Source organism: Humulus lupulus, chromosome 1 (assembly GCF_963169125.1).
Source record: "Humulus lupulus chromosome 1, drHumLupu1.1, whole genome shotgun sequence".
Classification (NCBI taxonomy): Eukaryota; Viridiplantae; Streptophyta; class Magnoliopsida; order Rosales; family Cannabaceae; genus Humulus; species Humulus lupulus.
In genome coordinates, this window is record NC_084793.1 from 243,301,100 (window position 1) to 243,326,911 (window position 25,812).

Genomic DNA, 25,812 nt, shown 5'->3' on the forward strand with positions numbered 1-25,812 from the left:
TTAGCATAGCTGAAATTCCCAAATACCAAAACTAAACATGAATAGAAGATCTTGGGACAAAGCAGAGAAACATTCCCACTTAAAATAAATTCAAAAAAAAATGTTAAACCAATAACCAATGATATATCATGACACATATCTTAATTAACCTGTCTTTTAACACCCAATTAATCAGACACTTTACAACAAGTTGTATAATCAGACACTTTTTGTACCACCAGACCAGGACCAACTAGGAAAGAAGGAACCTTGGAAAACTGTGCTAATAAATAAAGGAATAAAAAAGAATGGTCTAATGGAATAAAAAGTTTGAGAATTTTTCCTTTTGTTTTTTCTTTTTTGTAAGAATGTGTAATACATATTAACATGACAGAACACAACCCTCAAAAGCTGCAAAGGCTGCAAAGTTAAAGCACAGGGTGAAAAAACAAGCTCCAAGGACCAGGACCAAGCATTTCATAATATTTTTTATCTTCACTAAGTAAAACAAAATGATTAGTGAACTTTTTTTTAACAATGTTGGTCTCCAGAGCCTCAAGGTTTTCATTATCTTCATGCCATCATAAAACATATAGCGCATGGCATCCATAAGTCCTTAAATTTTCCTGTTCCTTTTTTTTATAAAAACTATTTCAATAAGAAAGCAGAACAAAGCTTCAGATGCAGGCTAAGAACCAAGATAAATAACATCCCAGAACATATGTTCTGTATGTTGAGTAAAAATGTTTCAGATTGGAGAATAGTAAATTGAGTAATCTTCTTAATCTTTGTTGAAAAAAGACGGGGAAATGAGGGAGCCAAGAAGCCTAAATCGAAACAGGATTGGAAGCTATATTTTAGGCACATTTTTAGGACATTCATAAACAAAAATATTGAGCATAACAATACATTTTTGATATTTTGATTAACAAACAATCACTTTTTCAAAGAATAGTTGCAGGTGTGAAATTTGAAATTTTTTTGCATGAACTCAACAAATGTAACCAGTCCAGGACAGAGAAAAAAGAACTAAAGTGAGTGTAATGGGATGAGACAAAAACACACTAAACAAAAACTAAAGAGAAAAAACACTTGCCCAAAAAGGAGCAACTCAAACCATATTTTAAACAACTCAAATATTAAGAAACAACATCTGGGAACAAGAAACTAAAACTACTATCCTTGCATCAAAAAGCTATTATACTGATTTAGTCTGTTTCAGTATAACCTCCAACATATGGATAATACTGTATACGCTTTAGTACAATGCACTAGAGACTTGTCCCCAGATGACTATAAGAAATGTCTTGGAAGTGCCACAGAAGAGATTTTGGATGTTTATTATTACTCAATTGGAGTTAGACTTCTTAGTCAAAGCTGCTACTTGAGATATGAGTTGTATGCGTTTTATATGGGTGAATCTGATTCTATGGCTAATAATAAGAATGGAGAAGGTTCTTAATTATTTATCATGACTAGACATTTGAAGTTGAAATTCTTTACATGATACTAAAATAAGTTTTCTCCCATCATTTCAACTAATGAGAAGTAAGTCCAGTGGTCAGGTCCATGGTTAGCTTGTATGAAATTTGTTGAATATGTTATAGTGGCCAACATTGTAGGACTTAGCTAAGGACCCTTAAAGAAGTATAAAACTAATTTTATACTTAGATTAGAGTTAACTCAATAAAACTCTCTGAAGCTTTTATTGGAAAGTGAAATAAAGAAATGTTGTCTTCAATCATTTAGATTGAAAAGTGATTGTATAGAGTAGTGACTCAAATAGCTTTAGAGCTGTAAATGTGGGCCGCCCGGCCCGGCCCACATTTTTCGTACCTCCGGTAAATTCGGGCCAGGTCGGGCCCGACCCATATTCAATTCGTGCCGGCCCATTTTTGAAAGAGTAGGCCCAGCACGGCCCATGGGCCCGGCCCATGTCGTGCCGTGTCGGGCCCAAGTCGGGCCGGCCCACTTTCCTTATTCGGGCCGGCCCACTTTCTATATTCGGGCCCAAATTTGGGCCCACTTTTAGGCCCACTTTTTTTTTGCTAAAAAATGTGAGGATGGAGAATTGAACCCTCCACCTCCTCTTTAACCATCAATGGACTTACCACCAAACCAAATACATTTCTTTGTTTAAATTATAATTTTAGATATTTTTATATACTTTTTAACAATATTTTACATAAAATTATATCAAAGATAATTATTAGAATTTTAATACCTACTAATAAATGCTAAAAATTTAACTAACAAATCTTAAAATAAATTAATATAATTATAAAATATAAACATTGAAAAAAATAAGACATATATTATCATTTTAATTTATTAATTATTGACAAATAAAAATTTATTATGATTATTAATGTCAAAATATCGGGTTTTTTATCGTGTCGTGCTTTCGGGCTAGTTTGTTCGTGCTTTCGTGTCGTGCCGTGCTGTGCTAAGCCCGTGTCGTGCCGTGCCTGGCCCAAGCCCATATTTTTTCGTGCCGTGCCTGGCCCAAGCCCATATTTTTTCGTGCCGTGTCGTGCTCGTGCCTCCCGGGCTCGTGCCGGTTTCGTGCCGTGCTCAAAAGCCCGGCCCGTATTTACAACTCTAAATAGCTTCATGTGTGGATTATTTTTTGTTAATGGCAAAAAGGCATTAAACATTTGATTGACCCATCAGATACACTAAGTATCTTGTCTTTTCTCTCGGAGGCAGCCAACCAAAAAAGCTTTAACTAAATTACAAAGAGAGAAAAAAATACAGAGATAGATACATATATTAGCAATATGACATCACCAAATTAAACAACAACAATATTAAAGCACTATTAATATTAAAGGACATAAATATTATATTCGTGCATGGTTTATACTACTATAGCAAGCCAACGAGTACCAAATTGCAACTGAAAACTTAACAGCCACAATGCCAATCAATATCAGTATGAATGCATCTACAAAATATGCACAGGACTACCAGTGAAATGATCTAGACATGAATTTCAAACTTGATATGGAAAGATAGGATATTGAGAGAACTAGCACTAGCACTATCACTAAACTAATTCATTCAAATACATTTTAAATTTTAGATCACTAAACTAATTCATTCAAATACATTTTAAATTTTAGAAATAGATTAAGGAGCCCAAATTTTACAAATATGTATAAAATTGAAAGTTAACAAAATAAAAGGAATGATCTAACAGAGTTAGTAAAGCAGAACAATACAATTTTCATTTACCAAACAATGTTTATGAATTTCTCATAATTAACTCTAGAGAAAAAGAAACTACTTAAATTATAAATGACTTGCAAGATGAGATGAGATGAGATGAAAAGAGACATACTGGCTCATGCAGCACATTAGCAGTTTCAGTCCTGGAAGTCCATTCCTTCAAATCAAGCTCTCTAGCTATGCTGCAAGTTATTCAACATATTTTTGTGTGAGGTAGATTCTAACTACTATAAAATGAACCAAAAATATGCTGGCTGAGATCCCTGTGGTCAGAAAGGAGCCCATATTGGACTCAAATTGAAGTCTATGGTTTCAAATTTTGCATATTAAAGCTAAAGTACCAAGAGAAAGTTAAGCCCTTTAGTTCAAATTTTGTGTACTCTTTAACTGTACAAGAATATTGTAAGCCAATCAAATCTGAAGTGCCAACTAAAATTCCCCAAAATTTCCCATATCAGATTATCAAATCAATTTCAAAAAACAAATCAAAATATATATTCCTAATTAACAAGCAACAAAACCAAAAAAAAAAAGCTTCGAACAACTAAGAAAATCAAGAACACCGGATTTACAAATGAAAGAAAACTTATTGTAAAACTTCTAACTCTGTCTAAATCCAAAACAAACAATCAGAAATACTTATAACTTATTTGGCCATTTTATTAAAAAGAAAGAAAAAAAATGGGAAAAATACCAACATAGAGAAGGGAAGAGAGAAATACAAAAACAAACAGATATGGAAAAATGGACTTTCAGTCAAATAAATCAAAGATCACTTTAACATACATTTTAAATCAAGTTAATGGTACTTTAGCACTTTAGAAAACACAATCAAAACTATGGTTCTTTTAACTATACTTTAGAAGGAAAACAGTTAAAACAACACTAAATCTGTATGAAAAGAAGAAAGACTTAAAATTTTTATATTACCAAAACAAGCTAAACCAGCAGTAGAGGAAGCTAATCCAGCAGCGGTGGGGAAGTTACTTTGACTTAAATGCCTCTTTATTAGATAGCTCATACTCAAATGCTCCAAATTTGAATGCATAATAAAACACACATAGCTACAACTTTGAATTTCAAACTCAAACCATTTCGAGAGAGATTAATATACATGAAAGTATGAATTGTGTGTATATATATATATAAATATAGTATAATGTTTCACTAGAGTTACAGCAACAACAACAAATGATTGTTTCAACACAAAAATACCTGAAGAAATCTGATTTTTTTATGTTATCCAACATATCACACTTTCAGCAGAAAAATAGAAAAGGAGAAATAGAGAAAAAGGGGAACTTAAAAGTACCATACAACAATGAGTAATTAGTTGGACGTCAACATTAAATAAGGAGAAAAAGGCTCAAAAATTCCCTGACCACACAATAGAGTTTCTAAACATGTGCAAACAATATCCACTAGGGCAGCGAGGGTGGATGTTTCCATGGCAAGAAAGCTTCATGATTTAAGGGCATAGAGAAAAAAGCAAGCATAGGGTAAAAAGAAACAAAGATGTAGATTCAAATTAGTGGTACAGTAAGTTTTCTGTTCTTCTTTTATAATAACACATAAAAACTAAAATGCACTTTAGAACAAATAATAGCAAAATTATAAATCATTAATAAACAAATAAAGAGGGAAAATTACCGAACAACAACACAAGCTTCAAAGAGAAACTAATTATTCTATTAGCACTTGAAATCTTCCCTTCTTTTTCTTTTGATTAAATTTTACTTGCTGCAACAAAATTCCTAAAAAGAAGTCCTTTATATATATAATTTATACAAACCATTATAAAGCTACAGAGACAACAAAATCACTAGGAAAAACTAGAAACTATAGAGACAGAGGGACAACTTCAAGACAAACAAAACCAGGGGAAACATAAAACAAGGAAACATGGTGAAAACTACAAAAAAATGACAAGTAACAGACCATAAACTTCCCATAACAACACCCCTATAAAACATAAGAGAGAATAAAGCTGACAACAAATAGAACAACATCAGAGCAGAAACAGAACTAAGAAAACTTAAGAAAAAATAGGCTCCACAGAGAAGACAGGACAGAAATGGAAAAATAGACCAATGATAGTCACTAAGGAGAGACAAGTCTAAGCAAAGATAGTACTTAATGATTTACAACACATCAGCCATCTCACTCTCTAACTGACTCACAAAGTCTAAGCAACAATTTATTATAGAAAAGAAAAACAAAATTGAAACAATTGAAGCTATGAGTTATTAGTCAATAAGCTCTAGAAACCATCAAAATGAAAAAGCAGAAGTATAGATCAATCAAGTATATATGATACAATATAATCAAGAAAAACAGTAAAGTGAAAATAGAGCATATACAATACAGTAAGAAATTATAGCATAAATATGAGTGTTTTTCCTATCTACTCATTAGACCTATGAAAAACAATATGATAAGCTAAGCTGGAGTTATTCTTCGCGAGCTGCTCCCTATAGACCTTAAACCAATAGACTGTTGTTGCTAGAAACATAGTGAGATCCTAGCATAGGACTTTTAAATTAAGAAATGAACACTGTACTCCTTGCAGTTGGATTACAGTCAAGTTTGAAATTCACAATCTGCAAGGAACATGAATTGAAAAGCTTCAAATATGCGGGGAGTAACTAACGTGCATAAAAAATTCAAGTACGAACATATAATATGTAAAAATGAATGTAAAGTACTTAATTTCTCATGCATGTTATGGCAATCGATAGTAATTGACACAAAACCAGAGCCGTAATTATAATGCACTGATTAAATAAAAAGGGGTCATGACTGCAATTCATTAACATACATCATAAATAATTCATTCCAGAATCTGTGATATGAGCTCCAAAAAGATCCAGGTGTGTCAATTCAGTAAAATCTGAATTCACAATTGACTGACATTATTATTAACATCAGAGGCCCTGCTTACATGAGCACAGGGAATAAACTCAATATTTGAAATTAAAGGATAATAATGAAGAAAAGAGTAAATTAGGAGATTCAAAGTTTGGCCTAATTTTAAGTACAGAGAAACACTAGTCAGAAATTGAGTGTAGAGACACTAAACTTGCATTAAAATACTTACTCGTAAGATTTTCAAGTCCTTCGTCAGTAATTTGGCATGCATCCAAGTTAAGTGATTTAAGTGATGTTAATTTAGAAAACTTTTTCAAAGCACCATTAGTTACTAATGTGAATGACAGATTCATATTCTCCAGATTAGTCAAACCTAAAGAGTAAGCAAGAAATATAAAAATCAGCAGATGCCAATGTATACTACTATCTATAATTGAAACATGTCTAGTGTTTCTTAAGCCAATGTATACTACTATCTATATTGTCACTATCCAACAAAAATTAATGATCATTGTTCATACAAGTAAATACATATCAAAACCAGAATCAATATTAAGAAGCACATCATCTAGGTCATGCATTGAGAATCACCTTGAATATTTCCTGACCAAATACATTTGTGCAATTAATACAATACAACTTCCAAATGTATAATAAATTTACAATAATAAACTTAGGCAATAAAATATAAAACTACAAAAATACTATCAAAAGTACAAAAGCTACAAGAGAAGGATGTATTATCACAATAGCTTCAAATATATACAATCTCACATAAAACCTTAAGCACATAAAAAAACCAAATTGGACATAACTTAAATCAAGATCAAATAATAGAGCTCCATAATATATACAAGAATGTAAAAAATTGCTTATACCTATAAGCAAAGGGGAAACAACATTTGCCAAGTCCATCTTCACACCATTTAGAGCCCCAAGCATATGTATCCTAGCAATTATTCTCATTAATCCTACAAAAGTAAAGTAGGAAAAGCTCTGTTAATATTTAAATGAATCAATGGCAAACAAATAAAAAGGTACACAAATATTACTATAAAGAACACACTGAGTTGTGGCACAGAACAATAAATGGAAAAAATTATTTAAATGAACTCAATCTATTTTCAAATGGAGAACTATTATACCGTAACTACTTAATGAGAGGAGTTCAAATCTTTTTTATCTTATTTTCATCGACTAGCCCTATATCCCTAGATCCTCTCAAACATCGAATCAATGAAAAATTATAGATACAAAATCCTACAACTCCCAATCTCAAAATCAAAAACCTCGTAACAATAGTAAAATAAATAAAAGAATAAAAATTTCCAATAATAACCCTAAGATCAACATTTCTCAACTTTAATATTTCAACATTCAAACCATGGATATAGAACCCATATAATCAACAATATAAGCAGTCAAATTCGCTAAAAAGGCATGATCTTAAGATAATCAATATAAAACAGACCAGAACTTTCACCAATTTCACAGAAATGATTCTAGCCTAAGATATTTCATCTTCTACAAGATAAAAATATAAATAAGAAAAATGAAGAAAAAAAAGGAAATAACACAGTTTATGCAAATCTAGCATTGAATCCAGAAATACTAGTCATAGATCTTAAGCTTTAGAAATAAGTACCTGCAACTACATTAATGTTAAGTCAGTTGTCTCCACCATCTCTACAATTTATAGAATATAACAAGTAGTATTAAGCTCAGAAAGCAGACATATACAAAGCAGACATAAAAATAATAAGCTCAGAAAACTCAGAAAGCAGATATATACCTTCACATCTGACTTTCACATAGACACGGAAACAAGTTGAATCTACAAACCCCAAATCGTATCTGATTTTGGGATGTAGAATTTGGATTAGACTACTAAAGTATTGTAACACCCTGTAAATAATTAAAAAATAATGTACAAACTTGCAAAACAACCAATTTCCCCAAGAATTTTCTTGAGAAACAAAGGGAAATACAGAGATGGAAGATTGAGACCCGATGGAAGATAGACCAGTCGAGCCATGTCGTAGACCCACCGCCGCAAGCACCATCGCACCCACGAGCGAGCCACGCCATAGACCCACGAATCGAGCCTCCCTGTCATACGACCCAAGTCGCGGGCCCCCATCACCTTGTTACACACCTGCAACAAACAGAGAGAAGGAAAGAAGGATTGAACGAGAGAGTAGCTAAGAGAGAAAGATAGAACGAGAGAGAGTTACTGAGTGTGAGAGAGGAGGCGTAAAGGGTTATTAGGGATTCAACCTTAGAGATTAGGGTAAGGGTTTTTTCTTTCATTTGGCGCCTAAGTCTATTATATTTGCCACCTAATATTTCATTTTAGCTGTCTTTTTAGCGCCTAAGTCTAATAGCACGGGACAATAACACTTTTAAAAATATGCTATATTTTAATGTAATATATGGGCATAATTGTTGTAGTGAAAATTACTTCACGTAGCAATCGACTTTGCTATTAAATCCACAACCAACAAAATTAAATTAATAATTAATAAATAATAAATAAAGTATTACAAAATATCTAGCAATATATAACTTATTATTGTAATTTTAGAAACTTAATTACCTCAAATATGTGCTTGAAATAGAAATTTTGATGCAAAAAATACCCTAAAATCTCACCAACAAAATCATAACCTACAAAATTAAATTAATTAATATATAAAAGATTACTAAAAAAATATCACTAAACATCTAATAAATAAATTATTGCTAAACAAATAAAAAAGTTCCAATGAGCCACTAATTAACCTAAACAAAAAATCAATAAAACTTTTCATAAAAACCTAAAACTCAATAATCAACAAAAACATAAAACTTTTCATATATCTATACTTTAAAAATTATTTAATAAATTTATTTTAACATAACTATATATAATTAACTATAATTTTAATAATTTTTTAAAAATATATATAAACACAAATATACCTAAATTTTGAATTAATTAATAATAAAAATTAAACAAAAATCATAAACATATATACTTAATGAAATCTATACAATGTGATATGTAAAATTAAAAACAAAAATCTACATTGTCAACGAAGTAAAAAAAATTCTTAGAAACCCACTATGAAAAATCCAAGAAAATCCTACAATCTATTGAAATAAACACATAATAACGTAAAACTAACACAAAATCACATTTACTATTCATCTTTATGCATAACCTATGATTTTTTTTTAAAAAAAATTAACTAAAACCATGAGAATGGAGAGAATCCATACCTCTTTAAGCCCTAGAAATCACAGAGAAAACCCCAAATTCGCGGTTATGAATTGCCTTTATAATGTGCGTCTGAGGAGAAGGAAGAGGAAAGAGTTTATTAAATCAGTGGGGACATCCAACGTCTCCCACTGGGAGACATGCCACGTGTCCCACGTCTCCAATTGGGAGACGTTGGATGTCCCCCCTGAACATGTGTTTATACCCCAAATTTTCAACATCTTCCTGCACTTTTAATGTCTTACAATTTTAGCAATTAATAAAAAATTTCAATGTCTCCCAACATAAGACATTTAAAATCCCTCGTAATTGTTAATGTCTTACACCAATGATGTAAGACATTGTAGGGAGTCATTGAATGTCAAAATTATTGTAGTGCTACAAATTTCGTCACATTTTTTTATGCTATTTAGATAATAAATAAAATTATTATTTTATGAGAAATTGGAGAAGACTTAATGAATTATTTTATAAAGTAAATATCAAGTATTAAAATTTGTTTAACAACTTTTGGGATTTAGAGAAACAAATAATGGTAATTAAATTATGTTGCTAAATTTTGTTTGAAGAGGCAAGAAATATGCATGTAGGAATTATAGTTTTAAAATGTTAAATTTTAAGAACGCTTCCACATATGCATGTCGCATGCAAATGCATTTTTATATTCAAATATATGCCTATTGTTCAAACACATGACTTTTACTTTGTAACCATGAAGGGTTAATAGGTAGAATTAACATTATTCTTTTATGATTTTATGTGAAAATGTGTGCAATTATTGGGCAACTTGTGCCACATGTGCATGTGCACACGTGGGGTATATGTGTTGGGCATGAGTATTTTTACGTGATTCTAAGAGACGACGTTTGGTTATGATTATAGGCTCGTTGTGAAGTTTTTCTCATTTTCTCTTTGCTCGAACCTGAGGTAAGGAAGTTAGATAGAATTTCTATGTTTATGCTATGAAATGGTAAGACTTGTATGTTACAAGGAATAATGTGTTATGTTTTGATGATAAACCATGTGATATGGAAAATGGAATTATATCTTGAAATGTTATGACAAGTATGATGCAACATGTATTTCTTTTTGTTTTGATGTGAAATGGATTACATGTGTTTGTATGATGAATGAAAATAGATGGTTGCTAGCATGCTGAACACAACACAACAAATGAGTTACTAAGGATATGATGTAACTAAGAGGGCAGACGCGCCGAGGTTATTCAAGGTTCTGAGATCTTGTTTACCTCATAGAGGAGGTTTTAGCAGCCCAGTTATACTGGTTACCTCAAGATGTGACATGGACAACAAAGGTGCCATGATCACAAGGAGTATGCTATGTTGAATGAATGTGATGTATGACTATGTTTCATTTTGATTATGAGATATGAGTATGATGATATTATGAATTGTTCTATTATGTTATACATGTCTCACTTGTCTTATCTTTAATTTTGTTGTACTTCCTTACTGGGCTTTTAGCTCACCCCTTACCTTCCTCATTTCAGGTAATAGATAGGGTTTCTCTTTGGCACACGTTGTGATGTGGGCAGTTCCGACGACTGGGTGTGTATGGCGAGGGTGTAACGTCCCAAATTTCCTAATAAGGCTTAGGGCCTTTATTAGGGCACTAGGATGGAAAATTATGGAAATGATGTGATTATATGATATTTATGTGTATCATTGTGTGATTGTGTGAGTTATACTACAATATGACTTGATATGTTTAGGTGTATTAAATATGCATGTTGGCCCATTTTTGTTTAATTGGGAAATTGTTGTAATTTGGCTCGTTATGGGTATTTTTGGCATATATGTGATATATGTGTGTGGGACCACATTATTATGTGGATATATATATTTGGGTTACTCGGCACGAGATGATCCTAGGGAGCACGCTAGTGGGAAAGTCACAACGGGACCAATACTTGACTCATAGTGAGTCAAGGAGTATATTGGGTATTTAACACATTACTGGGATCTTGGGTAATGGGAATGATTATTTGATATATTGGGAGTTAGCGAGATCAGGAAGGAATTCTGGGAATTTTGCTATTTTACCCGGGTGGCGTTTTTGGGACCCCGAGCATTAGGATTTTCTTGAGGTTACTTAAGCTTGAAGTAACCTATCAGAAATATAAAAAGAATGTTCAGTACGTTCTTTCTCTCCCGTTATCCCTTTTTGACGTCGTTAGCATTTTCGAAGGAAACTCGTGTTTTAGGACTCAGATTCAAGCAAGGTTAGACTCATAACGATTCTAGGGAAGATTAGAAGCTTATTAACTGGAGGATTTAAGTGGGAAACGACTCAATCAGAGGTAATCCAAGCTTCAAGTTTTGAGTTTTTGAGTTTTTAAGCTTTGATTGGATTTATGTTTTGATGAGTTTTTGAGTTGTTTGAGGCTTTGGCTTTAATGGTTTTGGGAAATTGAGATGTTTGCGAATTTTGATTTTCGGGATATGGATATGTTTGGATAGGCTTTTGGAAGATTTTTAAATGGAGAAAACATAGAAAATGGTTGGGTTAGAGGTTGGGTTGCAACCTTGTTCTTAGAAGTTGCGACCTGTGTCAACCCAGAACCAGGAGGGGTTCTGCCTGGGGGGTGCGACACTCTAGGGGGCAAGTTATGGCCCGCGCCCTGAAGTCCAGGCAGAGGGTTGTCTATCTGGGAGGCATGTCGTGACCCTCAGGGCCAAGTCATGGCCCGCCTGTTCATTTTTGGCCAGGTTGGGTTTTTAGTCGTGGGAACTTAAACCTAAGGGCTTTGGATCGATCCTACTACCCGGTTTGGTAGGATTCGATGTCTTAGAGGCTAGGACTCAGTCTGGAAGCCTTTATTTACTTGTTTTCTGACGGGATTCTATATTATGGTTGTGACTAGGTGATCGCTAGGGGTTCAAAATCAGGATCGTGCCCGAGGATCGTTTATTGGTAACCTATGCTTGGACCAAAAGTAAGAAAACTACACCCAGTATGTGTTGCATGTGATGTGATTATGGCATGGCATGAATGTTGAATATGGAATTGATTAGAGATTGAGTCTCTGTAAATGTGCAGGATTATGATTATGCTTGTGATTATCGATTAAGCATGATGAATGCCTTATATCTGGATATTTGACATATGATATATGCATGTTTGCATTACCTCATGGAGGAAGCATTGACTTATTAGTCAGAAACGACAATAGTGCTGAGCGCTGGTCGTAAAGCTCTGACTTATTAATCATGACCGGCAATAGTGTTGACTGCTAGTCGAAGATCATTGACTTACTAATCAAGAGCGACAATAGTGCCCAGTGCTGGTCTTAAAGCTCTGACTTATCAGTCATGAGCGGCAATAGTACTGAGTGCTGGTCGAAGAGCGTTGAATTATTAGTCAAGAGCGGCAATAGCGTTGTGTATTGGTCATATTGGTTAGGCTAACCTGAAGCATCAAGTACGCTTATACAGAGGATATGGCTAAGAGACCTGAGGTGACTTAATAGTCACATATCCTAGCATTGGCTTATTAGTCAACAATGACCTTAGCACGTTGAGTGCTGGTCAGTGTCAGGTATGCTTATACAGAGGATCTGGCTAAGAGACCTGAGGTGACTTAATAGTCACATATCCTAGCATTGACTTATTAGTCAAGATTGGCAATAGCGCTGAGCGTTGGTCGAAAGGCACCGACTTATTAGTCAAGGACGACATTAGCATGGTGAGTGTTGGTCGAAAGGCACTGACTTATTAGTCAAGGATGACAATAACACTCTGAATGTTGGTCGTAAGGCATTGACTTATTATTCAAGCAAGGCAATAGCGAGCTAAGTGCTGGTCCAGATGATCTAGCCTAACCAGAAGCGTATCATATGCTTGACCGATCTATTGATCGAAGACAATCTAGCCCCAAGTATGCTAGATTAGCTTGAAAGCTGGTTACACAGAGGACAGGGCACAGGGCCCCAGGGTGACTTATTAGTCCCATATCCTAGGGCGTCGAGCCAAAATGACTTCATAATCATTTATTTGTACTTGCCTGCATGCATGAGTAGGGTTATTACATCTAGGCATGCTTATTATGATTTGGTGACATGTTATTAACTGCTTATGAGCATGTTTAAGTTTTCTTGTTGAGCCTCGGCTCATGGGTGCTATGTGGTGCAGGTAAAGGTAAAAGAAAGTTGGACCACCCTTGCGTTGGAGAGCTTAGGTGACGATGTGTACATATGCGACTGCTCGATCACCACAGTCGAGGGTTTAAAGAGGAACTAGGGTCAAACCCTGTTTTTTCGCTTAGGTTAGTAGGTTGTAACTCTTTTTTTGTAATTAACCTTTCAAATGTATTTTGGGATCCCATGTATATAGTAAACGTTTTGGTGAAACATTTGTATCCTTTAGCAAAATTTTTAACCCTAAACCATTAATCACATTTAGCTACACGATTATGGCCAAATGAATCGCTTAGCGATTTTAGCACTATTTATAATACACAGTGTAACAGTCCCTCAGTAGTAGGGCGTTACAGTGGGAGCTTCCTATGAACGAATAAACAATCAACATAAGCGTCGCGCTTTAAGGAACTATGTTATGGACTTTATTTTTAAATAAGCCAGTGGGACTTAAACTTTTTTTTTATTTTCTTTAAACATTACATATGAACACTTTATTTTTATTTTGAACTATTAGGCCCAAACTTGCATGTTTTATCAAGGCCCCACTGAATTTATCTTTTAAGTGGTATTTTTTTTAATTATCTTTGAGATAAGAGATGTTTTTAGAAAGAAATAGAATAAGGCTTTTTACAAATGGTATCAGAGCCAGGTTGTTCATGTTTCCAAATGTTGACCACGATTTTGGCCAATGACGAGTAGACGTCAAAAACGACAGAAAACCTTGAATAGAAAATGAATGACACAAATAGTTTTATAGTGGTTCAGCCCCAATTTGTTAGTAATAGCCTAATCCACTTGGCGTTATGATATATGTAGCCTATACTTAAGATCAGATGAACCTGAGTCAACTGAGTTTCTCAAGTGTAAGTAGAAAAGTACAGTTTTTCTCTCTCTAAACTCTTAGAAAATCTTGCAGAATGCCCCAAGTAACGGTCCCAAAGTCTCAAAACTAGAGTCTTTCTAGTCTCCAAAATCCCCCCCTCAATGATGCCATGAGCTCTTTATTTACAGGCTCATGGATCATACATGAAAAATATCCCGTTTTGACAGGGTCCTTGGTTGTTTCAACAACCGTTAATTGATAAAATAATAAACAAATTCACATTACAACAATATAGCTATTACTTCGGGATATTTGAGAGATTTTCGCGGTAGTTGCGAGCTATTCTGGTTGAAGTTGTTACTGAGGTTCTATAAAGAAGTCACTGGGCAGTTAACTCCTGAAATTCTGAAACATCTGGTCAGCTACACCCTCAATTTGACATAATTGGTTGGATGAAACCCATTTCTGAGATGACTGGTCGGATGAACTCCATTCCTAAGATGACTAGTCAGCCAAACCATTAGTCTGGTCGGGTGAGACTTCTCCCTGACCAGACAAAAGTATTCTCCAGTCGGGTAGATCATTTTCTGCCACCTGTCACCTCTGATTGCAACGTTATCAAAATGAAATTTTAGGGATAACATTTTCCCCCCAAGTTTTTTATATGATTTTCTCATATGATAAACTTTTCCTTAACTTATCTGCAGTAAATTTAATAATTACTTTGTCTTAAAATTCCAAAAATGACCTTTGTCACTCTCCCGCCTTTTTCAAATAAAGGTCTAATTAAAATTTTCAGTCCACTAAAAGGGCAGTTACCAATTTCCCAGAAAGATGGATAATGGGATACACGAAAATGAGTATTTGAGGACTCCCTCTTTTCCTATAAATAACCCCATGCTTGCTTCACCATCTCATACCAAAACAAACATCATAAAAAGCACCTCCTTGCTGTGGCCAATCTCTTCTTCAAGGTTTCATATCTCTCCAAATAATTTCAAAGGAAATTCTCAAGAAACCCAAGGCTCTTCCAACAATTTGAGTAAGTTCTCTCTTTTTTATTTTTACTTTCAAGAATTTTAAGCTTTACAATTCTACACAAAAACTTGTTAGAACATGTACATGCCGAAACCCCCTTTTGGACTGCATTCTTGGAATTTTTGTGAAGACTCTTTGTAAAATAGAGATTTTGTGGCTGATTTAGTGTAGTTTAGGCTTTGGGTTAGTCAATTTTTCCTTCAGTTTCATGAAATTTTGAAGAAAAAATGATTTCCCGTTCCACATTGTATTTTCGGGTTCATGGGTTTAAGATGAGCATTTGATATTTTCGTGAGACTTTTTGAACCCTTGAAATTCCACTTTTTGATCTTGTTTGCACACCACAAGATTAGGAAAATATGTTCATGCTTCATGTTATGCTCCATACCTTTTAGCTGGTTGGATTCCACTTAGTTTATAGCCATTAGGACACCTTCATCCCCTTGGAGCCCAAATAGCTTCTCGGCAATCCTCCTTAGTCGCTCGGACACGCACCTAGCCGCTCGGCGAACCTTAGCCTCTCGGGCTCCTTGCAGCTGCTCAAAACATGCACCTAGCTGCTCGGTGAACCTTAGCCTCTTGGGCTCCTTGCAGCTGCTTGGAACACGCACCTAGCCACTCGAACCACACACCTAGCCGCTACACTTAAGCTGAGGAAAGAAGAAGATCGTGTGCCTTCCTAGTTTGTAGCTAAGCCTTCTAAGCTAAACTCCAAAATGTTTGATGAGAATATTCAGACTTTGGGTCTTGAAGGATTGAATGTAATATTTCCACATCCACACCAAAGAGCCAATAATTCTGGTGGAGCTTATTGTGCTTGGTCTAAGAATCACATTTATGCAAGAGCTACAATCCCCTTGCATCCATTCTTTAGGTCAATAGCAGATTACTTTAATGTTTCTCCCTTCCAGATTTCTCCAAACGGGGTACAAGACCTGTTTGCTCTATACATTCTCTACCACTTCTAGGGCTGGAACCCACCTACCTCTCACGAGGTACACTATTTGTTCGATTTTAGGACTAACCCCAGCCACAAGAATACAGGTTTTTTCAACCTCTTTCATAGGCAAAAAGGGGCTAAGTACCTTCATGGTATAGCCCATAATTTGAATCCTGGGAAGTATTATACAGAATACTTCCTTACTACAGACATTAAAGCCAACAACTTGGCTTTTACGCATGCATGTCCATTTGATCAACCTCTCCCAACTAGGGAAATGCATGCTCGAGTAGAAGATCTTGCTAACATGCCCCTAGAGGAGAAGGATGTTAAGCAGCTAATCTCCTTGGAGAATCTCCGATTGGTGGGATTATTACCGAACAACTGAGATATTGATGTAGGCAGTACGACTGATGAAACTGACTTGACTGATCAGTCTAATGCCAATACCGAAGTAGTGACTAACCAGTTTTCTCCTATACCATCCCCTCAGCCACGCTGACCAGGTGGTGCTATCATTAGAGGGCCTTTTTTGAAAATCCTCACCGACCCGCCTTCCTCGCTTGGCCTGGCAAAGGCAAAAGCATTGAGCTCTTTAGAGAAGACAACTCATCGTCGGAAGATGAGGACGAGATTTTTAACGAAGTTTTGAACTCAGGTTTTACTAACAGTAACCATAATTAGATTTTGTGATGAGTCTGTAGAGTTTTCTTTTTCACCTATGTTAATTTATTTTTTCTACTAACCCAGTTTTTGCTTTACTTTTATGCAGATCCTACCATGTTCAAGTAGTTCAACACTCCTTCTACCCAAAAGAGGAAAACTAGTGAAGGTAGCAGCTTGACTCCTCCAAGCAAGTTTATGAGGACTACACCACCTAGCTAGGGGAAACCATCTGACCAGTCAGTCATTATCCCACGCTTGGCTCCTCCATCAATTCCATCTTCTGCTAGCCTACAGACGACTCGATCAACCTACTTAAGCGAGCCTATTCACGTCATTGGTGAATATGACAAAGAGTTACTAGACCATACTCTTCACCATGCAACGAAAACTTAGACCTTTGAGACTCTACCCTGGCAAAGAGTCGAAGTTGTCCTTCACAAAGGCCTTGCTCAAATTATGAGTGTAGGTGTCTGATATCGCCCAATAAACTCCTAAGCGGTCGCAGTAGTAATCGGGCTATGTCGTATCCACAGAGAGGTAAAGTACAGAATTAAAAGAAAGATTAGTAAATTAAAAATAATAAACTTTGGAAAAATGTGAATTTGAAAAAGAATATAAACATTAAATGAATAAAATCGAGGAATTAGAATCAGAAAGAAAGTATGGAAGGCATAAGTTTCATTCATGCAAACATATATATATTTTAATAAGATTGATTCATTATACTCAACTATAATTCTACACCATTAATTATAGTTGGAAAATATATATATTAAAGCTCACCTTAAAATATGTTCTTTAATTAAATTATACTAACTCCTAATTTTAAAACCTATCATATTATATACTTTAGAGCGACAAAATACCAATGGCAGAATGCAGTAAAAAGCATATAATATAACAAATATTCTAAATTAAATTAAAAACCTAAATTACATAAGAAGAGCATGACTAGACTTATGTAAAAGATAATAATAAATTTAGAACAAAAATTAGAAGAAAATAAATTTAATTGTAACAAATATATAGAAATGAAGAACAAAATAAAGAATCAATATATTAAAAATATAATATTAAACATGAACTCCACTCTAGCCTTTCCACAAGAAAATTTAGCATAAAATAGGTATTGTTTTCACTCAAGAAAATGTAAAAGAAAAATAGGAAAAGTAAGTGTTTTTCTCTCCAATACTCTCTACTATTCCCTTGCACAATCTGATATCTTTTTACCCCATTTGGTACTCTATTTATAGTGTAAATAGGACCTAAAAACGTGCAAAACCGTGTAAAAAATGGTGGGAAAGTGGCATAAAAAACTGGTGAAAGTGGGGAAAATGTGTTGAGCCGTGGGGAACAAGTGCTGATTGTGGCAGGCGGCTGGTCGGGTGCATGGGGAACAGGTGCTGACGACGTGGGCAGGTGGCAGCTTCTTGTTGGCTCGGGTGGCTGGCGCGTCAGGCTGGAAGGGACGTGGCGTCAGGCGTGGCAGGCGTGTCAGGCTGACGGGGCGCGTGTCAGGTGGCAGGTCAGAGAAGTTGTCGGGCACGGGGGAGCATGGCAGGCGCGTCAGACGCGCGTCAGGGCAGATCGTGTCAGCGTGGCAGTGGCGGCTGTCTGGCGGCTGGCTCCATTTTGGGCCTAGCTTTGGGCCAAATCATCTTCAAAAATGCCATTTTCTTCTTGATTTCTTCAATTTTAATTCTTTCTTTCTCCTTTCTTTTTCTTTGTGTCAAAAATCATTTTATTTCCTGAAAATTAAACACAAATCAAATTAAAATTAATATTTTCAAATATAAAATATATGACAATAAATCCATGAAAATATTAATTAAAACTTAATTAATTTTACACTTTTAAGACTAATAAAATGATATTTTTGAGCACTAATCACAATCCCCAACCAGCTTATTGCTAGTCTCTAGCAATTTAAGCGAAATAAGAAATGTCAACATGATATATTTCCGATCAAAAATTATAAAAAGAACTTAAGTATTAACACAAAATGTTAGTAACAAGTCAACAAGAGTTATCAAAATTACTTCGAATAAATCTAGAGTTGTGAGTGTGTGCACCAAACTTAAACCTTCTTACCACAAATCATAGAACATAAAGCCTTCGAAATTATGCCAAGTAAAAGTCTCAACTCCATTAACCTCTCATGTAATTGAAAATATTTAAAGTTTTAAGGGTTTCACTCATGGAGTTGGAAAAGAAGTAAGCACTCATCAAATGGGTATATATTTAGGACAAACTCTTAAATAATTATTGAAACGAAGATAGGATATAAACTATTTGGACAACCACCATAAAGAGTACCACAAAACCAGTTTTTCGGGATTTTAAGTTAAATAGACAATCTTTACATTTATTCTAAGAGCCATAAAATAAAACATGAAATTAATAAACACTTTTTTTTTTTTTGGACACAAGAGACAACATAATTGAAAATGATAGAAATATTGTTCTTGTGTCTTTCTCCTTTTTTTCTATTTTTTTTTTCTTCTTATTCTTTTTCTTCTTTTTTTTTTCTTTCTATTTTCTTCTTTTTTTTTTTTTTCATGAACAACATAATAAAAGGCTCTTTAATAAGATTTGTCTATATAAAATATTATCCCTAAAACATCATCCATTCATACCACAATACATTGTCCAAATAATTATAACCATTTCTAAGAATCAATAAAAATTTAAAAGTTGTTTTCTCAAGTCTCACTTCTCACACAAAAGAAGGAATTACTTAAACATGGCAAATTTCTAAGCAAATATGTGCTAACAACCATCTTACCACAAAAATTGGCATGTGCATTAGGTAACTCTAGAGAAACTCTTAGTAATATAGATAACAAAAATTGACTCAAAAGTAACATTTTGCAAAAATAAATAAGTAATTTTTTTAAAAATTTGACCGTGAAAATATTAATATGACAAAAATCAACATGAACGTGCATGAATATGCTCACCACCCCCAACCAAAATCTGACAGTGTCCTCAATGTCTCAAAAGATAATAAATGTAAAAGAGCAGGGAAAGAGAACACCTGGATAGCGAGCGTCGAGTGGTAGAGCGAATATTGATTCTCTAAAACATGAAAAACTGAAAACACAAAATGATAACAAATAAAATAAAATGACAAAAGGGAAATAAAAAGAAAACAAACCTATGTACAAACAACTTGGAACACTACTCAGACTTGGTAAACCGGTTCCACGAGAGTGACTTCTTCAGGCTGGGTCACCCTCTCTATGTAGTGTTTCAGTCGCTGGCCATTTACTTTGAATTCTCTCCCATCAGTTGGGTCTATGACCTCAACAGCACCGTTGGGAAAGACGGTTTTCACAACATATGGGCCAGTCCACCTTGATCTCAGCTTGCCAGGGTGGATATGCAGACGAGAGTCATAAAGATGCACTCGTTGGTTTGGCTCAAATTATTTTCTTAGGATCTGCTTGTCATGAATCGCTTTCATTTTAGCCTTGCAAATCCTAGAGTTGTCATAAGCATCGTTCCTTAACTCTTCAATTTCTGATAACTGAAGCTTACGATTGAGTCCTGCCGCCTTGAGATCAAAATTTAGGCTTTTAACTGCCCAATAAGCTTTGTGTTCCAGCTCAACAGGAAGGTGGCAGGCTTTACCATAGACTAGCCTATAAGGAGACATACCAAGTTGAGTTTTGTAAGCAGTGCGGTATGCCCAGAGAGCATCGAGAAGTCGTGAGGACCAATCTTTGCGGTCAGGATTAACCGTCTTTTCTAAAATTTGCTTAATTTCTCGATTGGCTAACTCAGCTTGGCCATTTGTCTGTGGGTGATAAGGCAATGCAACCTTATGAATTACACCATATTTTTGCATTAAGGTCTTGAGAGAATAGTTGCAAAAATGGGTGCCTTGATCACTTATGATAGCGCGTGGTGTGCCAAACCTAGATAACACATTTTCTTTTAAAAATTTCACAACAGTTGTGTTATCATTATTTCGACAAGGCACAGCTTCCACCCATTTCGAGACATAGTCTATGGCGAGGAGAATGTAAAGGTTGCCAGAAGAAGGTGGAAATGGTCCCATAAAGTCTATTCCCCAACAATCGAATATTTCTATTACAAGAATTGGGTTTAATGGCATCATATGTCGTCGGGACAGGGCACCTAATTTCTGACACCTTTCACATGATCGACAGAAATTGTTAGTGTCTTTGAACAAAGTGGGCCAATAAAGACCACACTGTAAGATTTTTGCAGCAGTCTTTTTCATAGAAAAATGACCACCACAAGCTTCATTATGACAAAAGTTCAAAACACTAAAAATTTCATCATCTGGAATGCAACGTCTCATAATTTGGTCGGGGCAATACTTGAAAAGATATGGGTCATCCCAATAGAAGTTACGAACCTCGACCAAAAATTTACGTTTATCTTGTGCACTCCATGCAATTGGAAGTTCTCCAGTCACTAAGTAATTGACGATATGAGCGTACCATGGCAACTTAGTGACTGCGAAGAGATGTTCATCGGGGAAGTCATCTCGAATGGCTGGGCCATCAGCGGAATCAGAAAATTCAAGACGAGATAAGTGGTCCGCTACCACGTTTTCAACTCCTTTCTTGTCTTTTATGGTCAGATCAAATTCCTGTAACAGAAGGATCCACCTAATTAAACGCGCCTTAGCATCCTTTTTGGAAAGGAGGTATTTTAAGGCGGAATGGTCCGTGAAGACTGTGATAGGTGAACCAATCAGGTAGGAACGAAACTTGTCAAGTGCGAATACTACAGCAAGTAACTCTTTTTCAGTGGTAGAATAGTTCATTTGAGCACTGTTAAGAGTTCTACTTGCGTAGTAGACAACGAAGGGCTTCCCTTCCCTTCTTTGACCTAAGACTGCCCCTATAGCATAATTGCTAGCATCACACATGATTTCGAACGGTAAGTTCCAATCTGGTGGCTGAATGATAGGGGCGGAAGTGAGTTTTGTAACGAGCGTTCGGAAAGATTCCTCACACTCAGGTGTCCAACTGAACACAACATCTTTTGCTAGGAGGTTTGACAAAGGGCGAGCAATTGTCAAAAAGTTTTGTATGAACCACCTATAGAATCCTGCATGCCCAAGAAAAGACCGAATGTCTTTAACAGTCTTGGGGATGGGCAGCTTTGATATGAGTTCAATCTTTGATTGATCAACCTCAATTCCTCGTTCCGACACGACATGCCCCAAGACTATGCCTGATGGCACCATGAAATGACACTTTTCCCAGTTGAGTACTAAGCCTTTCTCTTTGCAACGTTTAAGCACAAACTCCAAATTGAGAAGGCTTGATTCAAAGGAATCTCCAAATACTGTCAAATCATCCATGAATACTTCCATACATTTCTCGATCATATCACTAAATATGCTCATCATGCATCGCTGGAAAGTGGCTGGAGCATTGCACAGGCCAAATGGCATACGCCGGAAGGCAAAAGTACCAAAAGGACAAGTGAATGTGGTCTTATCCTGATCTTCTAAGGCAATCTCGATTTGGTAATACCCTGAATAACCATCGAGAAAGCTATAGAAAGGATGACCTGCCACACGTTCCAATATTTGATCGATGAATGGAAGTGGAAAATGGTCTTTGCGGGTGGCTGCATTTAATTTTCTATAATCAATGCACATGCGCCACCCAGTTGTGACCTTGGTAGGAACAAGTTCCCCTTTTTCATTTGGTACCACTGTTACCCCAGATTTCTTGGGAACAACCTGAGTTGGGCTGACCCATTTACTATCAGCAACAGGATAGATTATGCCAGAATCAAGAAGTTTCAAGACTTCAGTCTTTACTACTTCCTTCATCGTTGGGTTCAATCTTCTTTGAGGGTCACGACGTGGTATAGCCCCGTCTTCCAATTGAATGTGATGGGAGCAAATTAATGGACTAATACCTTTGATGTCAGCTATCGTCCATCCTAATGCTTCTCTTTGTTCTTGCAACACATTGATGAGTTGGAGCTCTTGTGTGGTAGTGATCTTGGAGGATATTATGACAGGAAAAGTGTTGTCAGCTCCCAAGAAAACATGCTTAAGACCGTCAGGAAGTTGGGCCAACTTTGGTTGAGGAGCTTGTTCAATAGATGGTTTTGGTGTTTCTCGATCTTGAGGGAGTTCCTCAAAGATTGGATTCCAAAACATGGTTCTTTTAGCCTGTGAGTGTTTGACGATTTCAGGGTTGATTGCAGACTCATCGGGCTCAGAACTTTCTGAAATTTGGAAGAGGTGATTAAAATGATTAGACGTGTATTTCGATTCGACCTCTTCCGAAATAAGTGTATCGATCAGATAGGATTGGAAACACTCATCGTTGTCAGGTGGTTGTTTTCCGATGTGGAAAACATTCACTTCTAAAGTCATGTTCCCGAAAGAGATTTTCATGAGACCATTCCTACAGTTAATGAGTGCATTAGCTGTTGCGAGGAAAGGTCTACCAAGAATGATGGGAATTTTGGACTCTATACTCACTTCAGATTGAGTGTCCAAGATGAGAAAATCAACAGGGTAATAGAATTTTTCAATTTGAATCAGAACGTCTTCTACTATTCCCCGAGGTTTCTTAACTGATCGATCAGCTAGTTGTAACACCACAGATGTGGGCTTGAGTTCTCCTAGACCTAATTGCAAGTATATTGAATATGGCATGAGATTTACACTTGCTCCTAAGTCTAGAAGGGCTTGACCAAATTCTTGTTCCCCTATTTGACATGAGATGGTGGGACAACCAGGATCTTTGTACTTAGGCGGTGTTTTGCAGTCAATTACCGCGCTAGCTTGTTCTGCCAAGAATGCAGTTTTCTTGACATGATGCTTTCTTTTAACGGTGCATAAATCCTTGATAACCTTGGCATAAGCCGGCACTTGTTTGATCACATGCAACAATGGCAAGTTGATCTTCACTTGTGTTAAAAGGTCTAGGATTTCACCATGATTTTCCAGTACCTTTCCAGTGGATTTCAAAGCTTGAGGAAAGGGTGCCTTTACTGGAATGTTTATTGGCACATCATCATCTGGAGCGGGCATTGACGTACTCGTTGTCTTTGTTAACGGTGAAACCGTACTTTGACCACTTCGAGTAGTGATGGCATTAACCTCTTTGAAATTTGTATCTGTAGAGGAGGAGGTTTGTGCCATGTGTTGCCCTTTTTGATGGATTAGAGGTTGAGCGGGAAGTTTCCCATGCTCTTGAATAGCCAAAGTAGTGTTTAGCTTTGTTATTTGGACTTTCATGTCTTTCATTTCCTCTACCATTTGTGTGAAACAAGCTTTGAGCTCTTGAGTTGAGGCTATTTGAGTTTGTGCAAGCATTTGCAAAGTACTCTCAAGAGAATTACTTGACTGCATGATATTTTGAGGAGCGTTGTATGATTTTGGTGGTTGTTGCTGCTCAGGCCTCCATTGGCTCCCAGATGCTTGGTTCGAATCCTTCCAGCTGAAATTTGGATGGTTGCGCCAACCGGGATTGTAAGTGTTTGAGAAAGGGTTATAAGGTTTCTTGTAATCCCCTAAAGCATTGCATTGTTCCTCTTTTCCTCCTCTTAACTCACTAAGAGTTGGGCACTCTTGCGGTTGATGTTCCATTCCTCCACAGATGAAGCATGGATCTCGTGTCTCTACTTTTGCAGCCATGTGGATTCCTCTACCTTCTTGAGATTTAAAAGCCTCGAATTGTTGTCTCAATGATTCAATTTGGCTTTTGACGTTATCCTCTTCCTTCAATTGGTAGATTCCAGTTGATCGTGGCTTGTCCATAGGACTTGGTCCATTCCATGTGTAGGATTTTTCAGCAAGATCGTCGAGGTACTCGAAAGCTTCATCGGGATCTTTTTGAAGGAATTCGCCATTGCACATCATTTGTACGAATTGTCTTTGTCCGGTTGTGAGACCGTCATAGAAATAGCTGATCAGACGCCAGCTTTCGTATCCATGATGTGGGCATTGATTTATCAAATCTCTAAACCTTTCCCAGACCTGATGGAAAGTTTCATGGTCTTTCTGGATGAAGGTAGAGATTTGTCTCTTAAGGCTACTAGTCTTATGGGGCGGGAAATATTTGGCAAAGAATGCTTTTGTCATTTCTTCCCATGTTCCGATAGATCTAGGCCTTAAGGAATACAACCAACTTTTTGCTTTGTCTTTGAGTGAGAAAGGAAAGAATTTCAATCTCACAATGTTGTTGACATCAGCTCGGTTGTTGAATGTAGCCACCACCTCTTCGAATTCCCGAATATGCACGTACGGACTCTCATTTTCCAACCCATGGAAGGTTGGTAAGAGGTTAATCATGCCGGGTTTGAAATCGAAATTTGGCATATTGTTGGGATACATTATGCACGAAGGTGTGGCTGTACGCGTAGGATGTAAATATTCCTGTAGCGTTCTTGGTTGGACTTCATCTTGATGAGCCATCGTGGGTGGTTCAGGAAGTCTCGGTGAATCAGGAGTGTTTGAACGAATGGAAGAAAATGACGAACTAGGAGAGTTTTCTAAAGTTTCTACTTGTTGTCTCACAAATCTCCCTAGTGCGTCTCTGTTTCGTGGCATAAATATTTTTTTATTTTTTTATTTTGTAAGTATTATAAGCGCAACTGTGTAATAATGTAATAAGTATACACCAAAATGTTCCCAGGCCAATTGGAAAGGCTGCCAAGGTACCACTTTAGGCCCAAGAGCTTTTCTAGAACTCCCCGAGGTTCTTAGAAAAGATTGGAGGGTAACGCTAACACAAACCTTATTTAAGAACCAATTTTTCTAAGACAGAACAAGTTTGGTTTTTACTAATTTCCACGATTACACAAATGTTCTCAATACTTTGTTTGATTTTTTAATT

The 25,812-nt window shown here is 36.0% G+C and overlaps 1 long non-coding RNA gene and 1 other non-coding gene across 2 annotated transcripts; one reads left to right on the forward strand and one right to left on the reverse strand.

Moving 5' to 3' along the window:
• Positions 1-3,200: 3,200 nt before the first annotated feature.
• Positions 3,201-8,471, reverse strand: LOC133830529 (uncharacterized). The gene is made up of 3 exons (XR_009892099.1): positions 7,871-8,471; positions 6,957-7,764; positions 3,201-3,392 (listed from the first exon to the last, which is right to left on the reverse strand). It is a non-coding gene; the product is annotated as an uncharacterized LOC133830529 (long non-coding RNA).
• A 16,432-nt stretch (positions 8,472-24,903) lies between these two features.
• Positions 24,904-25,010, forward strand: LOC133813495 (small nucleolar RNA R71). Its single transcript, XR_009884504.1, has one exon. It is a non-coding gene; the product is annotated as a small nucleolar RNA R71 (small nucleolar RNA).
• Positions 25,011-25,812: the final 802 nt, after the last annotated feature.